The following is a 5,956-nucleotide window of genomic DNA, read 5'->3' as shown; positions in this document are numbered from 1 at the left end:
GTACTGCTGCCCCATACCTCGCTGAGGGAGTCGCCCTCCAGGACCGGTCGGACCTGTATGTCTCTTTTCCTGCCACTCACCGTCACACACCTGCCACACCGGTTCCCCCGCTGAGCAAGGGAGGCCATTCAGGCTCCAGGCTCTGGCTCAGGCTCAGAGGCAACATGGTGGCTGTGGAGAAGTAGGAAGTGTCGGTTTCACTCATTTGCTTACTTTTACTTGCCCTGCCCTATCCTCTCTCTTTCCCTTTCTCTCTCTCTCTCTCACAGAAGTTACAGAGCCCTCCATCTGCATATCTACACTCTCTCTCTTGCGCATGACTTAAACTGCTGTCCAGATACAGTAAGGCAATGGTTGTCAGGCAGGCCGATTCAGTACACCTTTTCCAGAGTGACATCTTACATCGTCTTTCTTCTTCTCAATAATAAGTAGGTCTGTATTTTAAGAACATAAGAGCATAAGAAAGTGTCCAATCGAGAGGAGGCCATTCGCCCCATCGTGCTCGTTTGGTGTCCATTAATAACTAAGTGATCAAGGATCCTATCCAGTCTGTTTTTGAATGTTCCCAAATTGTCTCTTCAGCCACATCGCTGGGGAGTTTGTTCAGATTGTGACGCCTCTCTGTGTGAAGAAGTGTCTCCTGTTTTCTGTCTTGAATGCCTTGAAGCCCAATTTCCATTTGTGTCCCCGGGTGCGTGTGTCCCTGCTGATCTGGAAAAGCTCCTCTGGTTTGATGTGGTCGATGCCTTTTATGATTTTGAAGACTTGAATCAGGTCCCCACATAGTCTCCTGTATATTTTAAAAGTCAATTCAAATCCTTTAGAATATACAAGCTGTGGCAAACAGTCTGTAAATGGATCGGTTCAAAGCCCAGACTGAATCCTGGTGTAGCTGAGCCCGAGTCCTCAAGCCCTGGTACTGGTCAGTCCTCGTCACTCAGGGGTTTATAGCTTGGCTTCAATTAGGGGTTTAAGAATGTGTCAGAGTTCGGTAATCATGCCATTCAGGACCAGAAACTGAAAACATGCTGCGTCATCCTCATCAGACCTGTGGCTTGTCACATGCAGAGGCAGATAATGTCCCTGTTGTTTTGGGACATTTGAAAGTGGATCCAACACTCACGCAACAGGAGTCCTGATATCTGGCCAGGTGGACAGGAAAGTCTACTACAGCGCTGGTTGTGTGATCACGGGGCACCTGCACACAGAGACACAAGGGCGGGGGGGGAAGTAGGAAACAAGGCCTCATCTTTTTCTGTCTATCTCTACATCAAGAGATTAATGGTAGAGAGCTGATCGTATCTTGTGCTCTTACCATCGCAACTGCATCAATTAAGAAAACAAACCAGCCTTTGGAGAAGGCCACAGTCTATCCATCGAGATCTACAGGACTGCACCACAGAGCATCATGGAAACTATTTCGAAAGCAGTTCTACAGAGACGCTGAGTGCCGGCCCCGTCTGCAAACGCCGATTGTCTTCCAGAGCTCAGGTGTCATGGCGTTCACACGGAGGATGCGAAGGAGATGAGGAGTGAGCTGAGCTGCTACAGACAGAGGTGGTACCGGTAAAGGATAATGCCATGAAGCACTACACACCCACAGTTACCCATAATTAGGCTGATTTGACGCACTGAGTGTCAAGACTCATTCACAGGCTATAACCATAACAAGGCAGGGTAAACAGTGACGCGACACTGCGATACAGGACACATTCAGAGCTTGAGTGATTAAAAAGTCCACAGGACTGAAACCCGGGTTAGAAGCAGGGGATGTCAGTCTGGATCTAGAACAAGACAGACTAGATATTCACATGGTTTATAAGGGCAGACGTTCTCTTCTTGATGGGTCTGCAAGGGTCCCAGGGCAACAGTTTTAAGACCATAGCTGGGGCAATCTGTTCCGGGTTCCTGCCACTCTTTGTACAAAGGAGGGCCTCTTCTGCTTTCAAGCTGAAAGCAAGGGGGAACTAGAAAAAAGTAAACTTCTTTCCTGTAACATAACTGTACCCAAATAATGAATGTTACTCATTTGTGCTTCTTTCTTTCTGTGAAATCCTGTTTCTGAATCTGTTCCACACTGTTTCCAGTGTAGAGGGTTGTGTGTCTGTGTTTGTGTGTTTTAAGGGGGTGGGGCAGGTTCATTATTAACTAAGTTTATAGTTTTATAATTGAGTACTGAAGACTCAAGAAAGGCACTATTTTACATTCTGGCTAATGGCAAACTCTGGATGTCAACATCAGAAAGGAACAATTAACACGGAGACAAACAATCTCATGACATAGGAGGTGACTCATGGGTTCGGCTTTCAAAAGCAGATGACAGGTTAAAAAGTGAGAGAGAGAGAGCGAGAGCGAGAGAGAGAGAGAGAGAGAGACAGGGCAAATTTCCAGTGCAAGGAAAAACAAAACGGTCAGTATGTTCACCATTGAAAGCCCCGCTGTGTGACATTGCATTTCAGTTTCAGATCTGATGGTCTGCAGTGGCAATAGCTCTGAGAGAAACATCACACGGACGTTCAGACTGAGGTAAATGAAGACGGTTTCTTCAGTGCCATGTGCAAGGTAAAGATGGAAACGGACACCAGCGACGAAACAAAGGGATCTTAATTACAGGTGGTTGTTGAGCAACACAGCTGTTTCCCCAGACGCTCAGTCACTGGGTCACACCTCCAGCACCTGAACACAAGAGTCTAACGGGTTTGAGAGAGTGAGTTTCAGTGCGGGGGGAGCGGGGCGAGAGAGAGCGGGGGGGATTGTTTTACAGGCTGCATTATCTTGGAGGGAGCGGTCAATAAAACACACAGAGCACACCTACTGGAAACTACCTGAGAGAAAAGCGTTACGTGATGTAGCCAACGCCAGCGGACGCACTCTGGCCTTCCTCTCGCAGGTGGAAAGTGTGAGGCTTCAGCGTGCATGGGATGAGAAAACCACACGGGCTGTCCACCCAAAGACTCACTGGGTCAAAGACACAGGGGTGGCTACTCCCGATCAGGGCACAGGCACATCCTTTTGTCTCGGTCAGGTTTGAATTGTTGCCTCTCAGACCCTGTTTTAGTTTGTTGTACATTTTCCAGCCTTTATCCCAGCCTAATCCAGTAAACCAAATAAGTCAAGAACAACAAATACAAAATCATCATCATCACAGAAAATATATATATAACAATGACAACAATGACAAATCAGAAACCAGTTACATAATCGTCATATAGATGTTATTATATTTCAGTCAACCAAAAACATCTCTCCCTGATTCAATACACACACGCCCTAACCGCACCCGTCCCCACGGGCAAATAATCGGCTTCTTCAGACTCACAAGTATGGAGCATTATAAGGGTCAAAATTAAATCTTTAATTCATCAATTCATAAATGAATTAGTCAATTCGTAAATCAATTCATTAATTTATTGCGCTGTTTGCCAAGTAATTGCTTATGTAATTATTTTTTAATATAATATTTAAACAAATCAATACCTACATATTAAGTAATTTAATAATGCTTGAACACAGCATAATAATAATGATAATAATGTATTGTTTTTGATCTCAAACATTGAATTTGATCCACTGTAACTGTGATATAAAGCGAGCGGCGCAGGCAGGACTTCGCGGGGGGGCATGGCGGGGGCCTCCCCATAACATTGTGAAAATTACATACATGACATTAGGCAGATTCAAATATATCTGCTTCACAACCACATGTGACTATGGGGCAAATGTGGCGACTCAACCAGCATTATGCAGCGAACTAGCCACAAACACCGTGTCATGGCCCCCAGGGCATCGTGTCACTGTGCGCTATTACCCCGTTGCCGGAAGCGCTGCTCTTATTGGTTATTATAGTTATAGTTCTAATTAAGAGAAGCTGTGTAACAGGCTAATTAATCACCGTATAATGGATCGTTTTATTTAACTACAGGAAGAAAAAATATACAGCTCTGGAAAAAATTAAGAGACCACTTAAAATTGAATTATATATGTATATAAATCCAAGACCTACATAAGCAATAACTTCTCCCGCATGTGGAATCGAACCCACACCCGCAGGTTCAGCTTATTATTATTGGAATTCTTATTGGAATTCATTTAAAATAAATGTATGCATTGAGGAAAAATGTGTGTATGGGCTTACAGCACTATATTACATATGCTTTTTTGACATTCACTTGGGAGACTTTAAAGCACTGATCACGGGTGCAAACGGACTCTGTGAAATATTGTCAGCACTAGTCGTCCAGCAGCCGCGCAGCCCCGCCCACAACCACAGCGCCACCGCGCGGCCCCGCCCCCTGCGTGCGATTGGTGCCTCCAGAAGGACAAACCCGCCCCCTCGGGTGATTGACAAGCATTACAAAGAAGTTCGTTTGCCAAATGAAATTGACCGATCACTTGGCAAACAGCGCAATAAATTAATGAATTAATTTACGAATTGACTAATTCATTTATGAATTGATGAATGAATTGATGAATTAAAGATTTAATTTTGACCCTTATAAGGCTCCATACACAAGAGATTCCTCGCGGTTCCTGGGCCGGCAGCCACATCTTTCCTGCCGCGGTGCTGCAGCTCCCAGGTCTCGCCACTAGAGGGAGACTTTGGATAGCAGTCTTTCTTTTTTAACCTGGCAACTTGAATGAAGGCTGTTGGACTGGTCTTATTGGCAGAGATGGGAAGTTACAGATCTATGAGAGCCTTGACTTTCAGATGTGTTTCAGGATTTGTTGGCAATCAGAATAGTTTGATCAATTTCTGCAGAAAGTCACACGATGACAGCACATTGTGCTTAGGACTGCGCTTTTCTCTTTTTTGTTTCAAATCTGTTTCTCCTTATTTTGTTATTTTGTTATTGGATAAGATGCTTCCTCAAAGTCCCGCTCCTAGGGAAATCCCCTGCAATTTAAAAACTCTCATGCTCCACTGAAACTGCAGTTTAAATTTCAACAATTTCAACAGCTCAGATGCCCCCTTACAAATGTAGCAATCACCAACTGATGGTAAGTCTGGTTGCTCTCCTCTGAACTGCCTCTAGAGCAGCGATATCTTTCTTGAAGTGTGGAGCCCAGAACTGCACACAGTATCCAGATGAGCTCTAACTAGTGCATTGTACAGTCTGAACATCACTGCCCTTGTTCTCAATTCTACACTTTTGACAATATACCCTAACATCCTGTTTGCCTTTTTTATTGCTTCCCCACATTGTTTGGATGGAGAAAGTGAGGAGTCCACATAGACTCCTAGGTCTTTCTCATGCGTTACTTCTTCTAGTTCTATTCCTCCCATAGTGTAATTATAGTGGACATTTTTGTTACCTGCATCTATTACCTTGCACACACAGAAGCTGAACACAGTCAGAAGAGGTCAGATCAAGAAAAGAGTTTAACATACAGATAAAAGCGAGATCCTACGTAATGCCAGAAATAGTGGCAACAAAAATGCGATTGAGGATTTCTACTCTAAAAAGGATTTAGCAAACATGTTGCGACATCACCCATATAGTGAAATACGTGGGATATTTCAATTTGGAATCCATATATTTGAGGTGCTGAAAATATATAGGGGACTTAACTTCACCACAGGTTTTGCATATATGAATAAACATATGAATTACAGATTAAAACTATTATAAATGTATCCCATGTATTTAAAATGTACAAAAAGGGGTCAGTTTTAGTGTATGAACAATATAAGGATCTACCATATATTAAAAACATATTTTTTCATATGGCAAAGGGCTGGAGGCAAAACCATCCATTACCTTTCCATTGACTCATGCCAATTAAACAAACACTGACAAGAATATCCTCCCACACACCTAATTCCTTGTGGAAGGAAATCATTTCATAATATATACATCTTGGTTGAGACCACCACTCAACAATAAACAATAAACATTTGGGCATGAAACAGCTGACAATCCCGGCAAACCACAGCTCCCGAAACATGCAACAGGAA

This window comes from Amia ocellicauda, chromosome 1, assembly GCF_036373705.1.
Source record: "Amia ocellicauda isolate fAmiCal2 chromosome 1, fAmiCal2.hap1, whole genome shotgun sequence".
Taxonomy (NCBI): Eukaryota; Metazoa; Chordata; class Actinopteri; order Amiiformes; family Amiidae; genus Amia; species Amia ocellicauda.
This window is presented reverse-complemented; position numbering follows the sequence as displayed.